At 38.2% G+C, this 26435-nt stretch overlaps 1 long non-coding RNA gene across 1 annotated transcript in view; it reads left to right on the forward strand.

Annotated features, from left to right (window-relative positions):
• LOC122175214 overlaps window positions 1–26435 on the forward strand; it is a 185832-nt gene that overhangs the window by 100507 nt on the left and 58890 nt on the right. Inside the window, exons 4-5 of the long non-coding RNA XR_006177347.1 lie at window positions 3630–3722; window positions 17479–17632. This is a non-coding gene — a long non-coding RNA (uncharacterized LOC122175214). The remainder of the gene's footprint in view (window positions 1–3629; window positions 3723–17478; window positions 17633–26435) is intronic.

Below are 26435 nucleotides of genomic sequence, written 5' to 3' on the forward strand. Positions count from 1 at the left end.
CCCCCCCCCCCCCCCCCGGGGGGGGGGGAGGGAGGGGGGGTGAGGCTGCAGTAGAGCAGTCCTGCCAAACCTGGATACTAACAATTAGTTCATCCTGTAATCAGTATTAATCCTTAATATAGTATAGATATTCCAAGGTCAGCAATGGAGGCTCTGCAAACTCCAACTGTTCCCTCCTGGATCTCCAAAGTGTAAATCCCAGTTACACCCATCACCAGTCCTGGCAAAAGATAGAGCAAGACTCCCCAGAGACACGCTGTGCTACATGGTCTGTTAGCAGTGAATACCTTGGGAGATGTTCATTCACCACATCTGTGTTAGTTGTTCTGCAGGTGCAGGAATACATAGCACACACAAGTCTCTATCCAGCCCTGAGCCTTTCTCCTCGCCTTCTTCCTGGCTGCAGATTGTCAGCAGGAGCAGAGGCAGCTACGGCTCTGGATCCTACATCCTGGAGATTGGTGTCACACAGCTCCTCATGTGGCTGAGAGAGCACTATCATGTCCAGGCTGCTCTAGCTAGCGCCTGCCAATATCTTTTTTTTCTCTTTTGATTCTTTCCCTTTACTTCAGTTGTAGTCCCCAGGTTTTCTTTCTTGCTTCCTTTTCCGTTCCAAGGTTATTTTAGAGTTTGTCTGCTCTAGAATCGGGAGAAAATAAGATTTTTTGTTTCACTAGTTATTACTAGTTCTTTGTAACTTTCATACTGTTGAGTTGTGGTTAGCTTTTGCTTGCATATTTTTTTCTTGTATATGCATTGTAGCTAAATTCTTTCACATTCAGCTGAGAGAAATAAAAATAAAGCAGGCTTTATAATGATATTTTTTTCCACCTGTTCTGTAAAATACTAATTTTTGCATGTGTACGTTTCCTGTTTCCACATTTCTGTGCTTGTAAATAAGTTATGATCACCAAAGGAATATTTCTGTTGCTAACAAGAAGCACCTTGCTGTCTTGTGGTCTGATATAAATTATTCATTGTTTTTCATGTAATCTGCTCTTGATCACAGGAACTTGTTTTCTTACTTCTTACAATAGCCAACAAATCTTCCTATGTGTGAATTCTTCAGAATGTGTTTGTGCACTGTTTAATTTTTAGCTTTTCTAATTTATGAACTATTTATTTATTTATCTATTTATTTCAGGGGGGAAGTGGCTGAGCTCAGTATACAGCATTATATAAACAAAACTACATTATTTTCTGTATTAAATTAGCATAGTAAGTACTGTCTCTCCACTATATCATTCTGCTGCTTAATTTAACAAGGTCTTGAGACATGCAGAGCTCAATAGGCATGATGAAAATGTAACGTGATAATAATAATTGCTTATAAGAGAAAAATGACAGTAGATCTAACACAAAATTGACATAAAGTCATGGGTCTTAACTAAAAATGCCTGTTGCTCAAAAATGAAATTTTTCTAAACACCCATTTACTGCATTTACTATGCATTCAAGAATAGAAACTCATTAATGCACTGAAAAGGAGTGGTAGAGTTTATAGAGGAAAATGGCAGAAGCTGAGGTTGCACAAGCATGCAGTTTTGGAGTTGGGAAGAAACACGAAGTCAGCAATGTTGTATGTGATGTAACACAGTAGTAAAGAAGTCAGAAGACAAGATCCTCTTTCAGCATCTGATGTTTGCCCCAGTTCCGTGTCAGTAACAACTCCTTCCATACAAAATACCCTTCTCTTTTCCTCCTTTTTCCCAGAAGAAAATTTCACATTTTCCTGATGGTTTTCTGATTTTCTTAGTAAGAACTTCCACACTCTGGATTTTTTTTCTCTGACTTGGAATACTTGAGTTGCAGTTATTTCTCTTTTAATTCCTTTCTGTTTTAAATACTGTAAGGTAGTTGAGTACCAGTCATCACGTAACTGATGAGGGCTGGAGCACCTCTCGTATGAAGAAAGGTTGAGGGAACTGGGCTTGTTTAGCTTGGAGAAGAGAAGGCTGCAGGGAGACCTCACTGTGGCCTTTCAATACTTGAAGGGAGTGTATAAACAGGAGGGGGAATGGCTATACGTGGGTTGATAGTGCGGACAAGGGGGAGTGTTTTTTTTAAGCTGAGACATGGGAGATTTAGGTTAGATATTAGGAGGAGTTTTTCAGATGGAGGGTGGTGATGCACTGGTTGCCCAAGGAGGTTGTGGATGCCCCATGCCTGGAGGCATTCAAGGGCAGGCTGGATGTGTCTCTGGGCAGCCTGGTGTGGTGGTTGGTGACCCTGCACATAGCAGGGGAGTAGAAACTGGACAATCATTGTGGTCCTTTTCAACCCAGACCATTCTATGGTTCTGTGATTCTGTTATCACTGTTCTGGCAGCTCACTGGGATATTGCAGTTCTACAAGCATAGGCAACATTTATTCTCCAAATCAATGGCCACCTACGTAGATGAAATTGTTGGACATGTATTTATCGGTGATGTGGATTTTGGCTTTTCACATCCTTAAAAAAAATTGTTCCTAACTGCATAGCCAGGGACTTATCTTACAAATTTTGCTAGTTTTGATAAACTAATATTCTCTGAGAATTGATTTCAAAGCATTTATTTTTGATGATACTAAAACCAAAATGGAACAGAGACTTACTGTCTTGATTTGAATCACTTAGAATAGAGAATAAATATGTTGTTTAGTATTCCCCGTGAATCAGGGCAGAACAAATCTTTTGTGGATTCTAATCTAACTCTGAGACATTATTCCTATAACACAACTAGTAGGCTGAATTATGTTCACTTCCCTATGTCGAAGCTTATGATTTATTTCAGTTTCAAGACTGGAATAATAGAACTTTGTACTTGTGCTGCTTGTATATAAATCTTTACTATACAAGCCCAAAGTAATGGATATAGCTGGTGTTCTTTATTCATATTCCTTTCTGCCAACAACAAGACTGTATCAGACAGCATGTGCTAAACCAGAACAGAGGTGGGGATTAAGTGATTATGTGGCTTTGGAAAATTGTACAAGTATGGTTTAAAGGATCACTGATATTTAGAGGAATGTGTTTTGACTGCAGAATACTTTGCCTCCAAATCTGCCAAGCCTCCTGTAAAATTTAAATACAGGAATAATAAAATGAATGTAATAACACTTTATACTTTCCCTTTCTGTGCAGTGGACATGGCACATATTTGCTCTGCAGCTGAGGTCAGCAAATAAACACTGATTTGTAAAGCCTAAATGAATAATTTGAAACTGTTACTCGTGTTGTCTTAAAGTGCTGAGGTGCTGCAGTGGGATTTGGCCACAATTGTAGCAGCTCCAGAAGGACAGGACACTCTACTCTTAGGTTTCAGGGATAATCGCTGGCACGGAGGGTAGAAGTTGAGTTCAATTACAAGCTGTGGTGGGAATTGGTCCAACGAATGGAGAATGCTCTGCCTGTGTCCTTCAAGCTTTAGATTCCTTCTGCACCATCTTTGTATCCTGCCCCACAATGAATCCTTTTTGGCTGGCTTCTCATATTAGTACCTTTTTCCGGATGAGAAGTATTCAGGACAGCCCTGCTAAGGTTTTTTAATGACATTTCTATTCTTCCTGACTTTTAAACTGTAGCCCTCAGACAGTCTTCAGGGATTTTTCCTCACTCTGTATATTTGCTCTTTTTTCTTTTGTAACAGAGGTATGTTGACTCTGTCCTATTGAGGCGGGTGAAAAAAATGATGGCTGTGACAGAAAGGACAAGCTTCTTTCAAGTCTTTTTTTTAAAAAAGGTAAGAATGGAAAACCTTTTCAGTTGAAGTCAGCTTTTTGTTGTTAATCTTTGGCATGAGGAGGTGGAGGCAACCATCGTTTTCCTCAGCAGTGTTATAAATGCGTGAGTAACTTTGGCTGATTTGGCTGATATATAACGCAGTCTGGGACAGAATTATGACTTTGAAAGGCTTTATGCAAAACCCTTGTATTTTCTAGAAGTGCTGGATAGTTATAAATGTAGTCCAATTAATTTAAAAATAGAAGAGCATTAGACTGTGTTGCTACCTGCCTTTGCTCACAGTGCTTTTGTAGGAGACAGAATTATGTCTCAGTACTCTCATTTTTGTGTTCATCACCTTTTATAACTTGTTGCTTAATTTGTTTAGTATTTATTATGCTAAAATTAACATTAATTATGCAATAATATGAATGTAAAACTTGTTTCTGTGATGTAACAGAATTGCTTGTGAGACATAATTTTATCAATAGCCGTTGCCCAGATGAAATGTACTGTACTACTGCAGTCCTTAGTTATATCTTTATTCCAGTGTGTGACATGCAGTCAATCTGTCATGTACTGGGAAGTACACATAATATGTCAAGGAATGTGATGGGATAGAACCATGGTACTGTGCCAAAGCACAGGGATACCTGCTGCCTTGCGCAGCCTAATGGGAAGCAGTCTGTAATGGTGATATGTTATCCTCCCATCTGGCTCCCATCCGGCCACATCCGTTTTGTAAGTCATGCAGTTATGTCATGAATCCAAGTAAGGAATTACTTTGAAAGAATATCTTACAAGCTTCTTTTGGTATGTTTCAATTTCTTACATAGAATCTGAAAAATATTCTAGTATTGACAAATTACAAGATAAAAAGGCATGATAAAGAGGGAAATGCACCAGAGAAAAGCTGGAATGGATTTCTGTGACATAATTTCATATAATTTAATCTATTGTCTTTAACTGTGATTAAATGGATAGGAAGCAGTGAGCTTGAATTTCAGGAAAAAAAATATCCAAATTATTAATCAGAAAATATTTGTATCAGAAAGGATGAAAATAGATTGCCAGGAAAAGCGGTACAATCTTTAGTATTGGTGTTATTTAAGGAATACATTAGACACACAGAATGTGTCAGAAAGAATTGAATACAGGCACCTGGGAAGGGGATAGAACTAATCAGTCCTCTCTCTGCCCCCTCCCACCCCCCCACCCCCCCCCTTTCCCTTTTCTTTTTTTTTTTTTTTTTTTTTGTCACTGGAAGCTATGAAGGCACTGAAGAAGTAAACTGATAGCATATGGAATATCTTTAGTTTCACATATGGAAATGCAGGCAAAGACTTTGCACAAAAAGTGATGAGAAATTTCTGTGCAGCTCCATGGAGATTTTCATTGAGCTGATTCCTCAGTATTACACATCTACAGATTAATTACAGAGTCTCAGTAATGAACTAGAAAGGAGATAAATAGACAAATGTTAATTAAATGTGGGTTTTTCTTATTGTTAAGGAAAATCCACTTTGAACTCACTTAAATCTGTTAAACTCCTTAGAAAATCTCAGTCCCCAGAACTATTTTATAACTAGCTAATATAACTTCTTTGAATATAGGGAAAGAAAAAGTAGCATTACACTATGGATTTTCTTTTCTGCTATTATCTTCTTCAACAGGTAATCAATTTGTTAAGAAGGAATTGGGGTATCTAGTGGACTTCCTCTGAAGTTAGGCACTGTATTTGTGTTTTCTGTCTTATAACCATCTACCATGCGCTGAAATTAAGAGTTCTTGACCTCAGAAGTTTAAAAACTGGAGAAAAATCGAAACAAACGGAGTTGTTAAAGACGTACATTTTTACATGTGAGAATTTCAGAAAAGCCTTAGGGGATATAATTATCCATTTCTATTCAAATACTGTGTAGATTCGAGAGCATAACTTCTTTTAACAGATAAATCCCAGAGGTTTAGGACTGCTCAGTAGTGGAGTGGCAGAAGAACTTGTCCTATTCTCATATAGGGTAGTGTAAGATTAAATATTTCCAAAGCAAGTTAAACCATTATTTCCTTTGCTTGGCAGAGTCACAGGGCCATTCAGATTCACAGACGGCACGCAGTCAAACCCCACCACCTACTTTCTGACAATGCTTCATAAAGCCTTAAAATGTAGAAGCTCCATTCCAATAACACTGAGATTCAAGTTCATTAAAAACACACATTCATAATTTTTCACAGGAATATTTTTTTTCTGTTAAGGACAGAAATGAAAGGGCTGTAAACTAACTGTGAATGTGGGTTACTAGCATTATGATAACAATTTTTTAACCTTATTGTCTTTCTTGGAACCATTTGTGATTTTCCCCAAAAAATATGTGCTGTGAATAACCGTGAAAATGTTATTTCAGTTTCAAAGAGGGGAGACTGCAAGTGTCAAGTGAGATTAGTGTATCTCATAAATATTAATTGAAATTGAAATATTGCCATTTATCAATACTTGTGCCTCAAAACAATTAGCATGAGACTTTTAGTATGAGTTTTCTACAAAGAACTGCTATCAAGTAGTTAGTTTCTCCATTCTCAGAACTGAAACATTTTCCATACCAGATTGTATGGTAAAGAAACTACAATATAACTGAAATATATGGTTCTTGGAGTGTGCTAATTACGTTTTCACTGGCTGCAATCTCAGAGGTACCCATTTTGATGTTCTGCTGATTGGTTTATCAGCATTTCAAGTCAGAGTTGGAAAATAAATCCTTAGAGAATACAAGTACATCCAAGGCTTTTTGCTCTGAACTTTGTTGAAGGCTACCACCACATTAGTGAAAGTGTTGTTTGTTCAAGAAAATGTTTGTCGTTATAGGACCATTATAGGACCATTATGCCCTGAGAACTTCGGGGAAGGTCTCTAGAAAGGAACTTTCCTTCCCTGCTTTTGCACCTCCCTTTGGCACATTGTCCCTGAAGAACCTCTGGAGGCAATGTCACAGAATAATGTGGTTCTGTGACATCTTTGGCCTGTAGATCCATGTTAACATTAAGACTTAATTTTCTTTGTGCATTCGGCCAAATTTGTGTCTAGTGCAGAGGCAGCAGCAATGACATGACTATTAAGTGAAGCCAAATGAGCTTGCAGTATGCAGTGGCTTTTTTTTCCATCATCTCTTTTTACTGCAGGTGAATGAAACACAGTTTTTTTACATAAATGCAGTTTAAATTGGTTGTTATCATACTGATTTCAGCTGGACTAGTAGCAACATGGAATTGTAAGTGGGCATCTAAAAAGTATACTGCCGGTAATTTTAATTTATAAATGGTCCAGTTAAGAATTTCTTATCAAGAAAAAGCTCCTGTCAGGCTTCAGAGTAAACTGATCCTGAGCATCAGGACATCAGCATGCAGCCAGAAATGATGAAACTTGTCAAACATCCATATCCTGTGTATTGGAGAAATGATGACTTAAATCCAGAGGGAGATGTTTTAAGTAGGAGGGCTGTTAGAGTTGCATCAACATGAGGTCTGCAGGTATTTTAAAAGCATCAGCATTAAGCTGACAGGAGACATTACGGAAAGTGATTTGAGGGGGTGGGATATAAGTAATAGCAAAGGAAAGAAGTTAACTGAAATACAACGGACTCCCGAGGCAGTGAGAATTATGTGCATTGGAACTGGGATGCAGCAGTAGGGTTTTCAGCCTGGTGGTTAGCACAGTTACTTCATAGTCACAGTGACCATTTAAATACCTTTAAATGAAGTTCAAAGCAGAGAAGAAAAAGCAACAGGGTAAATGTTCTGTTGGAGTTCATGACAGAACTGTTAACATCCCATCTTCCCTCTGTATTCTAGAGCCCTGCCACCTTGGCATTTCTTACATGACCAATATCATACACCCTGTATTGCCAGTTTACTCCATTTGGTCAGGCTGATATGTCATCTCTTGGTTAACCTTGATAAAGCAGCCAGATTTGCAAATGCGGAATGTCAGTGAGCTCTGATTTACGGCTGCAAAGGCTGTGAACTGCCAGCTTTGTGGAGAAGTGGGTGGGGACCAAGCAGAGATGGTTCCTGTATCTTTTCAAAATAGGAACATTTAGAACAGATAATTTTAAAAACTTAGATGTGTGAAAGTGTATGAAATATTGGAGAAAGGTGAGAAAAGGGTAACAGTAGCATCTTAACAGATGTAAGTATATGTAGTTTTGTTAAAAGTTCTTGATTTTTTCCAGCTAAGTATCTAACCTGGTCTCTTGCTCTGGTTCATGATGTCAGTCGTGTTTTATTTCCGCAGTTTAAAAATATAGTTTAGATTCCTCAGAGACGTTTAGAACTATAATGCTATAGTAAAGGGTAATAAATGGCTAATAAGATAATCCACAGATATGAGGGCTTTTTAAAATTGTATACAGATTATGCTTATATACCTGCTTCAGCATGCCATAGAGTGCTGGATCTGCCTCCTCACTTTGTTAACCAGAAGAACAGCATACAAACACTGGAGCCAGAACTGGGCTTAAACCCTTCTACTTTTCTCATTTCTGTGCTGTGCATTGAGGTGATTTATTTGGACTGAAAGCGTAGGATGTTAAGGAGTCTTGGCAGAGCAGCAAAATATACTCTGTGTTTGGGGACTTCGCAGAACTGTTTGGTTTTGAGTTTTTCTCATCTTGAAAATTTAAATTCTATTCATCATAAAATTTGTTTAAGTTCTAAATGGTTATGCAGTCTGTTTAGGTGTATCTTCTAATAGGTCTCATATAATCAGAAGTGAGTGAAGACTCTTCCAATACTCATTTTTACGTACTGGAGAAAGTATCCCAAGAATTCCGGAAACTGTTGTTGCTCAGAGGATAGCATACTGGTGAATAGTTGTTCTGAGCACATTAATGTGTGGCTTGGTTGCTTACTTGGTATTACAGACATATTTTTTGTTCTGCAGAGGATACCTGGAAATTATATCCTATTCCGTCTTACTTGTTAACCATGCAAACATCTAAGCTTTGTGAACAGCAGAGTTGGTTTCTCTAAAGAGAGAGAGAGAAAAGTACTTGGTGTGTATCAACATTCCAAATTAATTCTCAGCAGCTGTTTTAGAATATTTTAATAATATCTAAGTTTATTTTGATACAAAATATCAAGATATTAATACTTGGATGCAATAATAAATAAATAAATTAATATTAATATAGAATAAATTAATATATTAATACTTGGATGTAATAATAAAAATTACCTCAGTGTTTCTGTAGTAGTAACAATGAAAGCAAGAAATAGTGATTGAAATAATAGTCACTCATCTTTGGATTGATTATTCTTACAGGTATGGAATGATATTTTTCTATTTATGTGCTTGAGTTTGTTCTAAAGAGCACTACAAATAAGTGTTCAGAGGCCAAGAATTGAATGTACATAAAATGATTTTTTTAAGTCTTCCAAAGTGATCTCCATCTGTGCTTGAGTTATTTTCTGCTCTCAAAGAATTTTCATTGTTTGTGTACATCTGGTTAGAAAGGAAATAAAGTTATGTGTGAAGAAGATAGCATTTTTAATGGAAAAAAAAATACAGAATGACTTGGGCGGCACTAGAGCAAGAGGGCACAGCACTGAGCTCCATGGGACTTGCCAGAACAGAAGAACAGAAGTGAGGCTTGGCCTCCCAGTTAAGTGCCATAGCTCACACCTTACAAACCGGTCTGGTGCACTAGAAGATTCACAGCATAAAAAAAAGAAATAAATGTTCTTCTCTGTGGTTTTAAAGGGTAAAACAAAGCAGATAGAGAAGAATTAGTGATTGAAATACTTTCTATATAGCTGTGTAAATACTGGGTCACATCGTAATAGCACTAGAGTAAGAACGTGAGAACGTGCAGGATTCCTCTCAGGTACTTAGAGAAGAGAAAGAACTGGGGTCAGATCCTTGCCACAGAGATTGCTAATGCATGAACCCTCTGACCTCTACAAATCATCCACAGAATCAGTGGTGGACTCCTCAGGTCTTCAGATGCTGAAACTTTTGAAGATGATTGGGAGCAGACCTGTCCAGTGAGCTTTTAGTGCATGTACAAAGCCTTTTAAGAGAGCTGTACCTGCCATTCTGAAGTCATGCGGCCGCTCACTTGGAATCATTGTGGAGGAAGCAGTGATTTCCCCATTGGATCAAAAGAAGTTCTGTAGCCCCTAAATCCTTGCTAAATCCTTTTAGGGATCTGGTCCATTCTCATTTAGTTTCATTATGTGCTTGATGGCCAAGGAATATTCAGAGGAAATTGGATATGATGGTGTCATAAGGGGTCTATAAATAACATGACAGTCTGCATCATAATTCCAGGAGTTGTTCTGCAGTTACCTGGGCTGCTTATTTGTGTGGAGCAAGAACAGGATGAATAGCTGCTGGGAGAGGAATTCAAGCACAGACGTGATGCAATCACTGGCTAGCTAGCTGTCCATACATCAAAAATACATCACTGCAAATATCTGCACTTTTGTCTTCAGATGTCAACTCATAACTAAAGACTATCATGTAATAATGCTTCATTCAGTGTGTATTCCTTACTGTATATCATTATCCCAAATTACAGACAGTATGAGAGAGCTTCCAGCGCCTTTCAAGGGAAGTCCTGGACGGCTGAACTTGGCACATGCTTGGGCAATAGATTCAGCACAGCTGGAATTTCACTGCATGTCTAAGTTGGCGGGGTAATTTAGGTCTCCCATTCTTTGATTCCATTAATGTAGGGGTTTAGGGATTTTCTTGTTTCCAGATGGAAGAATTAATATAAATTTCAGTAAAGTTTTTCAGCCTTTTTCTTCCTTTATTCTTTAGAGATTTGTACTCGAGAATTAGGAGTCATTAAAAATCCAAATTTTGGTTATGATTATGTCATTCAATATTTGTTCACAAAATACTTTTGCATCTCCATGTAATGAGATGCTCTAAACAAAGAGATAGAATGGCCCTTGTTTCCAGCTGTTCAACTGCTAGAAGCTGTAAGATTTCTTAAAGTCACCAGTGTAAACTTGTCAGTCATGTCAAAACTGCAAGCAGTGATGAATTTTGCAGTGTGTAGTACCTTTCTGTGTGTGGCTTTCCAATGCAGTCTGTGGCACTGCAGACAGTTTGTGCTCCCTCACGGCCAGCCTCCTAAGGTGATGTAGTCCCACATGGAAATACTACTTCTCCTTTTTTCCCTGCCTTGAGGAGCAATGGAAAGTAAAGTGGTAGTGCTGCTGCTTCTTAACTCCAAAACGATCTTTTTCCTCTCATTTTCAGCAGTTTTTCTTCTGTCTTCATGGAGATCCTAAATTGTCTTATGTAGCTTAATTTGACAAAATTCACATCGGGATCAAACAGATCTCGAGTTTGTCAGACCCTGCTGCTGCCTGGACATACCCCTTACTGAAAAGAAGCATTATGCCTTTTTTGGGTCCTAGCACCCCCAGTATACACTATCTTCATCCAGCTCTTGTCTTTTTGGGATGCTTTGCAAATGTGAACACACATGAATAATCTTATGCTTAACAACATGTTAATGTCTGAGAGTTGTATTATTTATATCTAACAGTGAGCACTATGAATCTTCTTTATGCTTTATTGATGATATGTTGGTGCTATACCTTGTCTCATTTTTCTAGAGGTGATGGAAGTTTTTCTCACCCGACACTATTACCATGCTAAAAAATAACAAGGAGATAGGATGCTAAAACTTATTTTCTGTGCTTTTGTCAGCTGCATGAGGCCGGGACAAAACCTCTTGAAAGCAAAGCTGCGTCCTGTGCGACCAGCCCCCGGCCTGCGGCGCAGTACGCTCTCGCGCAAAGCTCGAGCTGTTTGCACGGAGGTTGTCGCGTTCCCGCCCGCCCGTTGCTGCAGCTGCCTGCGGTGCCGGCGTGCCTGCAGTGCCTGGCGCCTGCAGGCAGCAACGGCCGCAGTCCAGAGCTGTCCGGCCGCGAGGCGCGGCCCTTCACGTCCGGCACCGCCGCCCCCGGCTCGAGCCCTCCCCGCACGGCTGAAGGAAAGCTGGCTTCCCCGCTTTCATCTTTTCTTCCACTCTTTTGGAAAGGATCGAAGAGAAAACACCGCTGGTGTTGCAGGCGGTGGCATGCTGGTTGGTTGCTTCCAAAGCGGTGCTGGTGTTACTTGGTGTCGCTGGGTGCACAGAGCCGCTTTTGTAAGTGTGTGGAGGGTGAGGTGGTGTGCAAAGTAGGAGTGGGTGCTGCTCCCATCTCCTCCGCACTGAGAGTGCTTTTCTAGTGGAATGGGATTGTGTCGGGGCATTGAAAAATACTTTCAAACTTTTGTGTAGACGTTAAGATAAGAAATAATGCTCTTAAAAGTCTTCCAAAGTTGTTTTTGTTGACTCTTATATCTATTTCTGGCAACTTTGAAGTTGTTTCTCACCCGTAGGTGTGATGATATAGCAATGCTGCAGGTGCATATTTCCCCGAACATGACAGCCCTTTCACAAACTCCTTTTAATGTAAATGTTACGGAATCACAGCCATAGAATGGTTTGGGTTGGAAGGGACCTTTAAGATCATGTAGTTCCACCCCCTGCTATAGGCAGGGACTCCTCCTCCTAGGCCAGGTTGCTCACAGCTGTGTTAAATGAGAAGATTCTGTAGAATAGAATTTTAAAGTAAACAAAGGAAACTGCTGGAATTGGATTGTGTCATGGTGGAGCAGAAGATGCATTTTGAGGTTTAATTTGAATGATAGCTTTCCTTTTGCTGTGTACTGCTTAAGCTTTACATGCGTTCCTCTTGTTTTCCCCTACCTCAAAAGCTGGCTGTGTACCAGCTGAGTATTGAAAAGCTTCTGTAAAATCTTCCCTGTTTCAGGGGATGTAAGCTGTTACTTTAAAACAAATAGGATTGGGTTGTTTATATTGGGTCTTACATTATACAATCATTGTATTACAGTGCTTTGAATTGTAAATGTGTGGAGAAAGGCTGTTTCTGGGAAATATGATTTTGCAGCTGTTAGGCAGAAGTGCTTTTGTGTGTTTTTTTTTTGTTTTTTTTTTTTTTTTTTTTTAAGTAAAGAAAATAAGGGCTGCATAATCTGGTCATGTTTGTACATCTGTTTATCTCAGTGTGCTCCTCTGCTCTCAGACCAGGTGTGTGGTTTTTGCTTTTAATCACCTAGGGTAATATTCCTTTCATTGCTGTTATCCTACCAGTCCGGTAATTTCTTTCCACAGCTGCTCATTATCAGAAGCTAAGGGTATATATGAGGAGAAGAAGGATTCAAATGCAAGAGATTTCCAAAAGTGCATTTTTCTATAGTTTTGGAGATAATTGCAATTATAAGTGATCACCATAGTACAGGTCATAGGTCCCTAGCATTAAGTATGTTTTTATGGTGCTAAAATTATGTTCTCAGACAGAAAAACACCTGGACGTTGTGAGATAAAAGAGTTTATTGCAACAATAGCTATAGTGTTAGCAGTGTTTTAGTGCTTCAGCAGTCCCATTCAAAGGTTACTTAATGGGACTGCTATTGGTGTAATTAGAAGTGATGCTGATTAATCTGATTTTATTCTCTTCTATTTGTTCCATATTATTTTTCTTCAGTATGAGAATTATTCTCTTATTCTTTCTTTTCCTGTGTAGGAGTTCATCATTGTCTCAAAACTGTTCAAATGCCTTTGAAGCACCAGGTTGGAGCTGAGGGGGGAAAAAAAAAAAAAGAAATCATACATAGAGTTTCTAATTAACCACAGGATGTCTGTACCACAAAGATCTTTTTTTTTTTTTTTTTGGGGGGGGGGGGGGTAAAATTTATGCTACCAATTATTTTTCTTTCCTTTACGTAAAAGCTACTCAGTGAGCACAGTGATTGGCTCTTTGTTGTACAATATTAGATTCTATTTAAGAAAGTATAATTCAGCTGCTGTATCTGCTGAATCCAGGGCTTTAATAAAGATGATTTATATTGTCTTTGGCAAGTACAATAAAATAATACATCGCATACTCATTTCTTCATGCACTCTAAAAATGTGTCTTTTCTGTAGTGTATTATTTTACACTAGCAAGTTAACAGGAATAATTCCTAAGATTTGAAAAGTATTTTAAAACAAAACAAGTACTTATTTATAAGAAGAGATTTCATTATTTCAACAATCATTAATATTATTCTGTCCTCAACAAGTAAGCTTTTACTATCACTCAGACAGAAATAGATGAATTATTTCTATAGCTTAATTTTTAATTTGCTGTTGATGCATTTTGAACATCTTGATACAGTTCTTCTGATACTGAGTTGAATAAATTCATATCCTACCTGGAAGGAAAAGAGTGAAAGTACAATTAAGCAGTAGTTACAAGTTAATTGGCTGTATGTAACAACTGCCCTGTTGATGATGATTTACAGCTTCTAGCTTCTTTATGAATTTACAGTCATTGCAACTAGTATGTTTTATGTGCAGTTATCCAGGAGATACGTTACTTAGTATGCTCAATGTGTATTTGAGCGTTTGTGGGCACCTCTGATAGCTTTTTTTTTTTTTTTTTTTTTAGTGGATTGTTATCCATCATTGGAAAACCCTTGACAAGAAATCTGGTGTTTTACAGGGACATTGTTTGAAAAAGTGTAGGGTTTTAACCAGCCTGGAGTACTAATTGTAGTCTTCAAGGGACATGATATAATTGATTATTCTTCTTTGAATGGCTTCTCTGCACTAGTCTGTGGTACTGTGATTCTTCTGGCTACTGTTACTAATTCCTTGTACTTCATTAGAGTGAAGAAAATAGCAGCACAACATCTTTCATCTCAGAGGTCTTTTATGTGTTGTTCCATACTGAATGTCACTCACAAACAAGATGCTTTCACTTCCTAAGGATGCAGAAAAGCATCATACCTCTGATAATGTGGTTCAAAAGGTTCCTCCGAGACCAAGATAGGAAGAAGGTTTTAATAACCATATTTTTTTTGTTTTGGTTTTATGTAACATCACTTTGTTATCCTCAACTTTTTTTTAAGTGTTTCTAAAAGCACCAAAATAAACATATAATGTTTTGGGTGTTTTTCTCAGTAGAATTATCTGTACTCCAATCCAGAGGTTTTGTCTGAAGGATTTCTGACAGTGTCTTTAAAGAACGTTTGAGTATTTTCTATTTCAGGTCATTTGAGTTAATTATTTGTAAAGTTTTGGTTTCAGGTTCTGATGAATACCTAATAGTGTGTGCAAATGGTGATCTTAGTTTATTCAGTTCTTCTGAATAAGAAGTAATTTTAATTATTTTATGTAATGATTATGACATAGGTTAGAAACATCCAGATCTCTGTGGATGATTCTCTATGTCAGAAATTCAGAGGAACTAGTATTTTTTTTCTTTCTGAGAACCATGGTTTGCAGTATGATGTTTTCTTTATAAATAAATTATTGCCTGTTAAATTCTCATTCTTTCTTTCCAGAAGATCTGATTACAACTGTTATCCTGCAGATTTACAAATATGTACTGCTTTAATATTTAAAAATAAGATTTTCAGCTCATGTGCTGTTATTTCTAGCATAACTGAGCAGGAATGCATATGAGGCTTTATGTCTGCATGCATCCTTAGACCGGCTGCAGTGTGGTGTCAAGTGTGTTTTGAATTGGCCTCAACAGATTAGTTAACAGGGAGAAGTCCTCTTGAGCTGGAACGAAAAAAAACCAGAGGTTTGTGGTGTCTTAATTCTTGGCCCACGGTATTATTAAGAATTGCCCCTTGCATAAATTGGAGGCAGACATGACTCAAGATGTCTTCTAGTCCATCTATCTCTCCTTTGAGAGTCATACTTGGGTTAAAATGTCAGTATTACTGTACAGTACTGTGTAAATTGTCACTCGTAATACCTTCTGCAGGGAGACCTTAGACTGCTAGAGTAGTTCTGATAATATGGGTGCATGCTGCAAGTGTTTTGTTTTAATGTTCACTTCTAAATCAACGTTGCTGGAAATGACAAAGGAGCTGTGTATGGGAACTGCTGAATCGCAGCCTGAACCTCTGATGATCACCTGAGGCGAGCCATGAGTCAGCCATGGGAGCACAGTGAAGGCAATTCAGCTGTGCTGCCGGAAGGGGTGGAGCCTGGCTGCACCTCTCCTAGACCTATTTAAGAGCTGGCTACCAGTGGGGAAGGATCTCTTCTGGAGATCCCTCCTTTGGAGTTTTACAGTGAGTCCAGGAAGCGGGTAAGCATTCTATCTATTCTCTTTTGTGTAATAACATGCTTAGCTGTGCTGTCTGGTATATTCCGTAATTATAACATCTGTACATTCGTTTATTATACAAACTGAAAGTGTTATTATTCAACCTTTTCCCTTCAGAGCCCACTTGAAAATGACACTGTCGTTGATAGTCTTCGCTGCTCTTTGTGAGCGCTGGCAAAAACAATCCTAATTCTAACTGCCCCAGCAGCTCTAGAAGAGGCTTTCAGAAGAACGTGCTGTCTGAAAGCAGGTGTGGAATTTGGATTAGGTTTGTTCAATTGTTCCTGTAAAAATCATTTATTCCTAGTGATGAGTCCTGGCTGTATGAATATTATAGAGTTCTGAGGCTTTTAGAAAACATAAAACTGGATATGGCATTTCAATGACTATTTATAAAAGCAGCCACCCTTAATGAAGTACATACATATATCAGAACAATTTTAAGAAGGCATTCATCATAATTATGAATAGAAAGATCTCAGCAAAATCAGTGCAGTGCATGATTTGCATTCTTACAGTTCTGCATCCTTAATGAAATTTTCCTTGGCCAAGCACTGGAAGAATGCAAATTCATCTTGTGATTTTTTTTTTTTTTTTTTTTTTTTAAGGAAAGAGTGTAACTTCTGCGTGAAGCTGTAGAAAGTACCTTTTAGTATGCTTAAGCCGTTTTCTTAAAAGAGATTCTCATAGTAATGCTGTGGTTAAATGCTACAACTTTGCTGAAATACGTAATGTAGAACTGAGTTGTTTGTAAGAATTAATCTGTTCTAATTTTTTTCCCAGTAATTTTGAGCACGCTTGCACGTTACACAGTTGGTTTTGTTGTTGGCCATGTTTTGTTTTTGTAGTCATTACTAGAAATCTGTTGTAGGTGCATCATGGGAACTCTATATGCACTCATTCGTGCAGGGAAAACCCAGGATGCCTAGATGCACCTAAAGAAATGGTTTTTTAAGTGTGATGTACACAAGGATTTGGAAATGAAAATTCAGTCTAATTCCAGACTACCGTAGGAATGAGACCCAAAATCTCTTCTCATTTTGCACTAATAAAAAAACCTGCAGAATACCTTAGCAGAATTTGACTAGGTGTTTCACAGACCCTCCATGCACTTTGTGTTAAGATCTACCAATAGTTCTTGCAGGATGAAAATATATGCTTTATATTCAGCAGCAGCTGAAGAGGCTTAATGTTGGACCTAATTATTTCTTCCAGCTGTGACTAAGCAGCCAGTTAGAAGCAGCTGCTGTGAGAAACAGTGTGGGCAGCAGTTGTGTGGTACAGGTGAGGGAAGCTTCAAAAAGACAAAAATAGCCATTCAGTAGTGGCAGGAACAGCGTGGGCAAACAGCAAAGGCAGGAAGAAATGCTCCTCAATTATTGAACGTGAATGGGGGTCTGTAATTAAAGATTCATTTTTCCTCTGTCCTAGGGAATGAGATGAGGTTGCTGCAGAGGTAATGGGCCAAGGATTCCTGTGGCTGGGGATTGCAGAGAGGTGTTCGTGCTGTGCATTTGGTCCTTCTGCTGTTTGGACTGTGATTTTAGTCACTGCATTTTTTTTTTTTTTTTTACCCCATCTTTCAGGCCTACCACCTCTGGCTAGGAATAGAGGTGGCCAAGTGACATCTGTGCTAACTGCAGTGGTTTTCACCACAAGGATTCAGTTGTGCTTGAAGCCATCGCTCTTTCTGGATGATGTAAAGACTCTGCAAAGCATACTGAGGAGAACATCATAAAGGTATGTGATTCTGAGAATGTCTGTCAGTCAGTGAAACTTGAGCAAATGTATGTATTTGGAAAGTTGTAGAGGGGGAGGCTGCATAGGCAGTTAACCTGATGAGCTACACAGATTTCTGCATCTCCTAGAAGAGTTGGGGAAAAGGTACTAGTGACGTTGCAGACTGCGTATTAACCAGAGCAAATAGGAAGCCTATGGTACACATTTGCTGTAGTTTCTATTTCCCTATAAACTTCACAATTTTGTAAAGCTTTGTTCTGCATGGTCTTTGTGCTCTTAGAAGTCCTCCTTTTTTGAAAAACAAAAAAATCTTGCATATATTCTAATTGGTATCTTACTGATTGCTGAGGCTACAGCTCTGGTGTCCGAGAGAGAGAGAGTGAATGGCTGGAAGATTTTCACAGCATAAACTGGTGATACATCTATTAAAGACAGGGACAAAAAAGAAGGCTTTTCTTTTTAACCTGTCCTCCAAAACCTGCTGAAGACTGCAAATACTGAGTATGCTTCCTCAAAGGGTAGATAGGTTGGATGCATCCTGTGGTTTGGCAGAAGTGTTAGCATTTCCTATGGCTTCAATGAAGGGTATGAGAGAGGTGGTATCTAGGCTCTCCCGTAGAAAAGATGTGGCTTAAATTATGTGAGAGTTGACTATGCTAAAAGATTTGTTTTACCTATATAATCTGAACAAAGTTCTGTCACTTGCTTTTTGACCATATTAAATGTTATTAAATGGCTTAGTTTAATGTCATACATACTGTCTTCGTAATGTATGTCTGAATTTCATGTCATGTCCATGCTACAGAGTAAGTATACAAAATCGCCTACTCATTTTTATGTATATAACAAATGACAAGATAAATGCTTTTTAGAAGAATGAGACGTATGTATCATGTGAAGGAGATTCTCCTCCAACACAAGAGTATGGTTTAGATAATACAGAAGGAATATTTTATTATTTCTGGGCATGAGGTTGTTAAACAGCCACTTCTGCATTAACTTTCCACGTTCAGTTCATGCACTGCCCTCTACTGCCTCATGTTTCTTTCCCCTACGTATCAGCAAGAGTGAGGAGAAGTATGTTTGAAGAAAAGTACTTTGGACAAAAGGATATTAAAGATCTGATGTATATACGTCACCTTGCTATCATTGATGTGCTCTTTAAAGCTCTGATATACAACTTAGTGAATGTGGAAAAATTGTTCAGCCTTTGCAGAACTGTACTGCTTTCATGAGTAGTCAGCTGGGGCTGACATTCTAACTGTGGAAGACATTTATGAACACGCATCTAGAAATACCAACTGTATCCCATTGCTTTAATTCTTAGGGCTTGACTGTCAAAACAAGAAAAACCTGAGATCTGAGTAAATGTAAACAATGAAAAAAAAAAATCACATTGGCAAAGTTTTCCTATGTTTAATAAACTGCTCTTTCATTGCATTTATTGATTCTACTATTCTCTTCATGTATTATAAACCTAGACTGAAAGATGAGAGGGCAATAAAAACAGAACGACAGGGACATGAACCAAGTCCCATTCCCTTCTTGAAGGGAATGACAGTGCTCTCTGTGACTTTATTGTGTGCCTCTTCCTTTGTGCTTTGCTTTGAATCAGGAGCATGCCTTTGAATTGTGTTTGGTTGCAACCCTTTACTGTGCTTTGGTTCACATTATAAAATAATTTCAGAGATGTAGATTGAGTTCTTTTTGTACCAGATAGAACTGGAGGACACATTCCAGAAGTACACTAATGCACAGAAACTCAAATGAGTGTTCAGACCATGGGATGAAAGGCTAATCTGAAATAAAACATTATAACAGATGTCATGTGGATATGAAGTTCTGTGCTTTATTGTTCCATTTTGTTAGTTGTTTGCTAGGATGTGATATTTGCAAATAGAGGTGTGACCAATGGATTGAGGCTTGGCCTATGTGTTGTTTAGAAAGGGACTGTGCTCACTGGTGCCTTATTAGCTTCCTGAGAAAACAATGAGTGCTGTGATCATTTATGAAAACTGGCAGCAATACAGTTCAGGTTTAATTTGAAATTGAAGCCATTAGTAGGAAGGAAATACCTAGAATTAATTTAAATTGCAGTTCATCTTCTTAGCTTAAAAATATTGTTGATTATAGTAGAACAGGCATGTCCAGCCCACAGGTCATGTGCAGTCGTGGAGAGCTATATGTGGCCCCAGGAGGCATCACTTTTGGGGTGACTCATGTACATTAAGTACATTACGTATTTCATACGTGGCCCAGGAAAACTCCTCTGAACTCAGTGTGGTCCAGAGAATCGAAAACATTGGATTCCCATGATTTAGAGGGTTCTTGTGTAGACGGAGTTGTTATTACTGAGTACTGTCAGTGTGCTCGATAAAATGTAAACGTCTTGGAGAAGATGGTGTTTCTGTATATGTGTCTGTGGGGCCAACCAACTTAGCACCACCATGAGTCACAAACGTTCTGCTTATAGTTAAGTAGATAGGTTGTATTTGCATTCTTTCTGATACTGTGACTATATCTTTTGGTATAGCTCCATTGATTAGTTATTGATGGGATTTCTAAATGAGAAGTTTAACAATTGGGCAACTATCTTTTGTGGCGGGGAGCGAGATAAGGTATGTGGTTTTGTGCATCGCATAAGTTTTGTGCAGCATTATGGGATATGATTTTTTTAATTGTGACCATTTTAAAATTTATTATTAGTGATCTGAATTAATTAGAGATAATGTCTTTTTATGCCCTTGATTTTTTACATGTCACATATCGTGTGTTTGCTCATTAGATATGACGGTAACTCAGCAGGAGAAATTAATATTGATATGTATATTGAAACAGAAATACACTGGAGAAGAGCAGAGGCTGAGTGCTGTTCTTTGCCAGCATTAATAATGTGAAGCTAAAGCATAAATGCTTGCTGACTACAGCTTCTCATACATAAATATGTTTGACTTTTCATAAATAGGTTCCTCCATATACCATTTGGTTTCCCTGAAACAGGCAGTGATACCAGTCATATCGCTGTGCTCATGTACTTCTTACTCAAGGTAGTTCAGGAAAGGTAGAATTTGGGATGGAGTTTTCTTCCTGGCTACCGTTTTACTACAATGTTTGTGGGATAATTTGAAGCTCATGCTACAGCCGATGCAGACATTGTGGTGCAGGGACACTCAACATACATATTGCACATTACACAGTTTCTTAACTTTTCTGGCTTTATTTGTGGTGTAAGCAGACCTGCATTACTGTTTCTGTGCAGTTTAGTATTTTTGATAGCATGCCAGTAGTTCTTGTTTACTGGGACTAGGGCCGTGGGCTACTGTACCAAATATATACCTTTTGTTTAGCTCTTATTTCAGTGATTTTAGAGCAATACTAAAATGTACATTTCAGTTGCATTTCAGAAGCATTTGCAATCATTTTGATAAGCAGAACATTACTACTTTACTGCTATCTCACTTCTTGGCCTGTGTCCTCCAGCAAAGTACCTCTGAAGTATTTGTGTATGCAGCATTGAGATTAAACACAAAGAATTAGAAATCTGTGTGTAATTGAATTGCATCATTGGGATCACAGAGATAAGCTCATGTGACTAGAGTGCCACAGTATATGGAAACAGCCATATACTGTTGAAAAGAGTGGACCAGGAAGGTGAGCAGGGAGAGTTGCTCTTGTAGTGAGAGAATGGTAGCTGGAATATATGAAGCTATCCCTCAGTTGAGAGTTAATGGGCTTAGGATTAGAGGGTGAACCAATGAGTGACATCGTGGTAAGTATTTGTTATAAACTGCTTGGCTGAGAAAATGTGGGATATGTTGTTTTCCTTAGACAGCTGGAAGAAGCTGGTGGTCTTCACATGGCGCTTCAACCCTCTTGCCATCTTCTGGAAAGAGCATGACACAAGAAGTCAGCTGTTTTCTGGTGTGCAGTCTTGATAAGCTCCTAACGCAAGCAATTAAACAGCTGGCAAGGGGTGGAGCTTTGGTTCTGATTCTTACAAATATGAAGAGCTTATGTTAGGAGAAATCTTCACTGCAGCAAATATGAAGTGGTGGTGGATTTCAGAATTTTCAGAGAAGGAAGCAAGGCAAATATTAACCCTGGATCTCTAGAGAGCAGAGTCTGGCTTATTAAGGGATCTGCTTGGAACAATCCCATGGGAGACTTTCCTGGAAAGAAGAGAGTTCTGGGAAAACTTTTTTTTTAAAAAAAAAAAAAGTTTCACTTCTCCAAGCTCAAGAATAATCTATGTTGACATGTATGGTATTGGACAGAAGTGGTGAAAGGTCTATGAACAAGAAGCTTCTATGAAAGTTTAAATGTGAGCAGAGGAAGAGTGTAAGGTTGAAGCCAAGTCATATCGCCCAGAAGTACAGAGACACTTGTGTGAACATGCAAGGATGAGGTTAAGAAAGCCAGAGCTTTGGGTGAACCTGGTAAAAGGCATGAAGGACAACCAAAAGAGTTTCTGTGAGTATGCTAGAAGCAACAGGGAAGACTAAGGAGAATGTGAGGCCCCTGCTGAATAGAACAGGGGATGTGATGATATATCACATGGAAGAGGCTAAGGTTGCCTGTACCTTCCTGATCACAGGCTCTAATGAAAAGGCTCACTTCCACCAATCTTGGAAGATAATTACTGGACATGGCCTTGAGCAGTCAGATCTAGCTGAACCTGTTTTGAGTGAAGAAGTTGGTCTAGGCAGTCTCTAGAGGTCCTTTCCCACATCAGTGATACTATGATTTGGCTGTTTATTAGGAATGTGATGAATAGTACCACAAAGTGTAGGTACTTGTCTGTTCAAACTTGCAGATTGGCCACAGGCAATCATGGAAGGAGGTAAAAAAAAAAAATTTACGGGAAGAACTGTATACATAGTTGGGTAGAAACTGTTCAGTTTTAAATGTTAAAAATAAAACCTCAAAGTAAGTTCAATAGTTAAATAGTTAAGAACAGTAAGCATGTTATGAATCAGTGCTCTGATGCTCATTGTGTCTGGTTACTGACAATAAGAACAAGTGTGTCATCTCCACTGGGATTCTTTAGGAGGGACAGTAAATGGGGCACAACGTGTTGGTATGGTTTCCTGTCATTTTTGGTTTCTTTAATTTGTTCTTCTTCCGAAACTATATAAGCATCTCCCACTGCAGAAGTTCCCATAGCAACATCACTGAGGAATTATGAATAAACTGCACAGCATCAGCAGATTCCTACTTTAGATGCAGCTGTGCTGACTAGTGCTGTTGCTGGCTTAGTTTATGGTAGCTGGGAAATTAGGACCTTCTGCTAGCTATACCAACAGAAAAAAATCTTTTTGCGTGCATGATACCTTCAGTAGAAACCTGTTGCTGTAGCTATGCTGCAGTTTTGAATTAAAACTTAATCAGCACTGAAATTATCTAGGGTTTTAAGTGCCTGAAAGGGAACGGTATATGAATTTCTTTTGCCCTGTGTTTATATGGTACCTTTAGTGCTGTGAGGGGACCTGGCTTCTGTGTTCTGAAGTAATACTCCTAACAACATATGTTGGTTACCTGCAAAAATATTTTAGTAATGAATAGAAATGATATTCTTCCTCCTCATATATATCAGATGAAGATTCATCACTCAAAAAGTCAGAGCAGTGATCGGAGCCACTACCACTGAAGCGCTAGTTTGCAAGTTTTTATGCAGGTTCTCATATCCATTGAAATGTTGTTTTTTTTCTCAACGTAAAAAAGTATTTTCTAGCCCAAAATTACATGCCAGCATGCTTAATCTTCATTTTTGCCTTTCAAGTTTGTCCCTAAGCATTAGAGAAAAGCGTAAGATTTCCTCTAATATTCATTCTTGTTGAGTTGAGTCGTCTTCTCATTCAAAACAAATGAACCACCAAACAAGCAAACAAAGCAGTAGAAACTGTATTCTTTTCCAGTCACTGGAAATCAAGAGAGATTCTTTGAATGGTGGAATGAAGTCAGATCTACTTTTATCTGCTTTTTGAACTTTTGAACATTATGGCCACCATGTTTTGTTTTCTGTTCTAGGCAAGAAAGTGTAAAGTGTATGGCTGAAAATTTCTACAATGCATGTCATAACTCTTTGTTCTCTGTAGCAGATTTAAAGAAGCATGCGTAGTCTGCTGCTTTTTCTTTAATAATGTCATTATCTGTCTAATTCAACAAGTTTACAATTTTTTGTAACTTGAACTGCTGGAATAATAATGGAATACATACTTTATTAATGATCAAACGGGTGTAGATCACTGAGCTGGCCCAAAATTAGTCTCACAGTAATAGCAGAGGATTACTAAATGTGTGAAAACTTCTGATTCTTATAGGAGTGGGAACTGCCTCTTTGCAGTAGTTGACTTATTAATGGTAAATTTGAGACACCTCTGATAGTGCAGTTGAATGCAGATACATGTATTACCAGAGGCTATATTTCTGGCTTGTGGTTAAATTAATGTAACATTACATGAATTCATGATTTGTATGAAATGATTCTGTAAGCTCCAAAAGGTTAGCAGAGTTCATGAAAGTATTGTTTTAAGACAGATGTTTTGTGCAGTTACAGAGGGAGAAAAATCACGCATTGAGTCCCTTTTTTTTTTCTGTTAGTCTTTCTATGAACAGCTCTAACGATCTAACTTGTGTATCAATATCCTAATAAGCTGGAGAAATGAGCACAAGCCCTGATAGCTTTTTAAGAGTGAAGGGAAGGAAATAAAGGGAAATCTTGTAGCTAATAGTGGCATAGTTTACTGGTTAGAGGATCGCCATCTGACTTGCATCATCTGTATCTTCCGAAAACTTGTTCTTGGAAGAAGCCTGGGGATTCCAGGTGACTGTGGTAGTTCTGCTGGCCACCAGAGAGAATCTGTTGCTCAGCTGTGGGTAGCAGGTCTGAATAGAGGGAAAAGATGACTTAAATTTTTATATTCTGTCATCCAGCATCTCAGTGTGTAACAGAAAATTATGTGAAAGCAGTCAGAATTGAGTATTATCACTGTCAAAAGGGGAACTGTAATAAGGAAATAAAATATTTGCTTGTGTGTGTGTTTACAGGTATGCACACAGGCACGCATGCTCTAGTTATAGTACTTACATAGTATAGATGCTCTCTCAGCTTTGATAAAATTACGTAGACTGTTTGTTTATTCTGTGTATTACTAGAATAGACAGACCTCTTATTCTGCTGGAAGAGTTATTTCAAAGCAAGTAGTGTGTGCTCTGACTAGATCATAGACTCATAGAATGGTTTGGGTTGGAAGGGATCTTTTAAGATCATCCATTTGCAACCCCACTGCAAGGAGACACTTCCCTCTAGACAAGGTTGCTCTGGCCTGATTTTGAATGCTTCCAGGGAGGGGGCATCCACAACCTCTCCAGGCAATCTGTTCCAGTGTCTTGCCACCCTCATAATAAAGGATTTCATCTTAATATCTAGTCTAAATCTACCCTCTTCCAGTTTAAAACCCCTCATCCTGTTGCTACATAGTCTTATAAAAAGTCCTTCCCTACCTTTCCTGTAGACTCCCTTCAGGTACAGGAAGGCCACTATAAGGTTCCCCCAGAAGCTGCTTTTCTCCAAGATGAAGAGCTCCAGCTCTCTACAGCCCAGGTGCTGGATCACTTCTTTGCTAATGTTTAACTTCTTCAGATAAGCCTGGAATTACTGTGATTTCAAGGCAAACGCTATTGCTAGTAATGAAAACTACATACCATTTCTACTTTTGTTAATGAATGACATAAATATGACTTTCTTCTTCTGTACAGAAGTATGAGGTACAAATCATTTTGCTTAGTTCTCTTAAAATGAACGCAGAAATCTACAACGTTTTATGGAGGTAGTAAAAATTAAGGAGGCATTGCATGAGGTGCCTATCAATCCGTCAGCTTCTGGCTATATGATTGTATGCCTTTGGCAGGAACCTTTCCTCCTAGTGTTGTGCTGGTCAAAGAAGGACAATGATTTGGAACTCCTCAACAGAAGATATGTTACACATTGGAATTAAATTGTAAAAGTGTGGACTTTCCAAAAATAAAGCATACAAGATCTTTCTTACGTAGGAGAGAAATTGTTTTTACTTACACTGAGGTTTTCAAATGTTTGAAGCTGGTTACATACAAATTGAGCTCTGTATTCTTCATTTGTTTCCAATATATTTTTATGATTTAATAGAATTCTCTTTATAGGTGTGCTCTATAATTTTACTATGCAGTTGGAGCTTATACAACTTTTTGTAGTTAAATTATTGTGTGTGTATATATAACTTTAGAATAAAAAAATCCAGAAGTTTCCATGCAGTTTCTGTAGTAGAGTACCTTACCAAACATTTTTCTTAAATTTGAAAAAGTGTTGATGATTGGGTGTATTGGCTTGTGGTGACCACTGCCATCCTTTCTAAAGGAAGTCATAGCAACTGGGAGGAAAATGCATGTCAGCTTCCTCCTACAGTGCAGTTGTTACCTTGTGTGTTCATAAAGGTATGTAACACTAAGGCAGACAAATAACAAGGCAGTTAAAAATAGATGACCAATAGCTAAATAATAAAAGAAAAAGAATCATCTATCAAGAAAGCAGTTAATTTTTCAAAGGACTGTGGGAGTCAGATTTTTCTGAGAAAGGAACAGAAGATGAGATCAGTTAAGAATCTTGCTAGAAACTGTAATAATGACATAAAATTTTACATTTCAAATGTGTTTTAGGTTATGTCCCAAGGACCTCATCCGTTCTTTTTTTTTCTAGCCAAAAAAAAGTTTTTAAATAATGTCACTTCAGGTTCTCAGAGTGTAGCAGTTCATGCATATATCTACAGGT

Source organism: Lagopus leucura, unplaced genomic scaffold, assembly GCF_019238085.1.
Source record: "Lagopus leucura isolate 7727_CA_CO unplaced genomic scaffold, USGS_WTPT01 Super-Scaffold_739, whole genome shotgun sequence".
Taxonomy (NCBI): domain Eukaryota; kingdom Metazoa; phylum Chordata; class Aves; order Galliformes; family Phasianidae; genus Lagopus; species Lagopus leucura.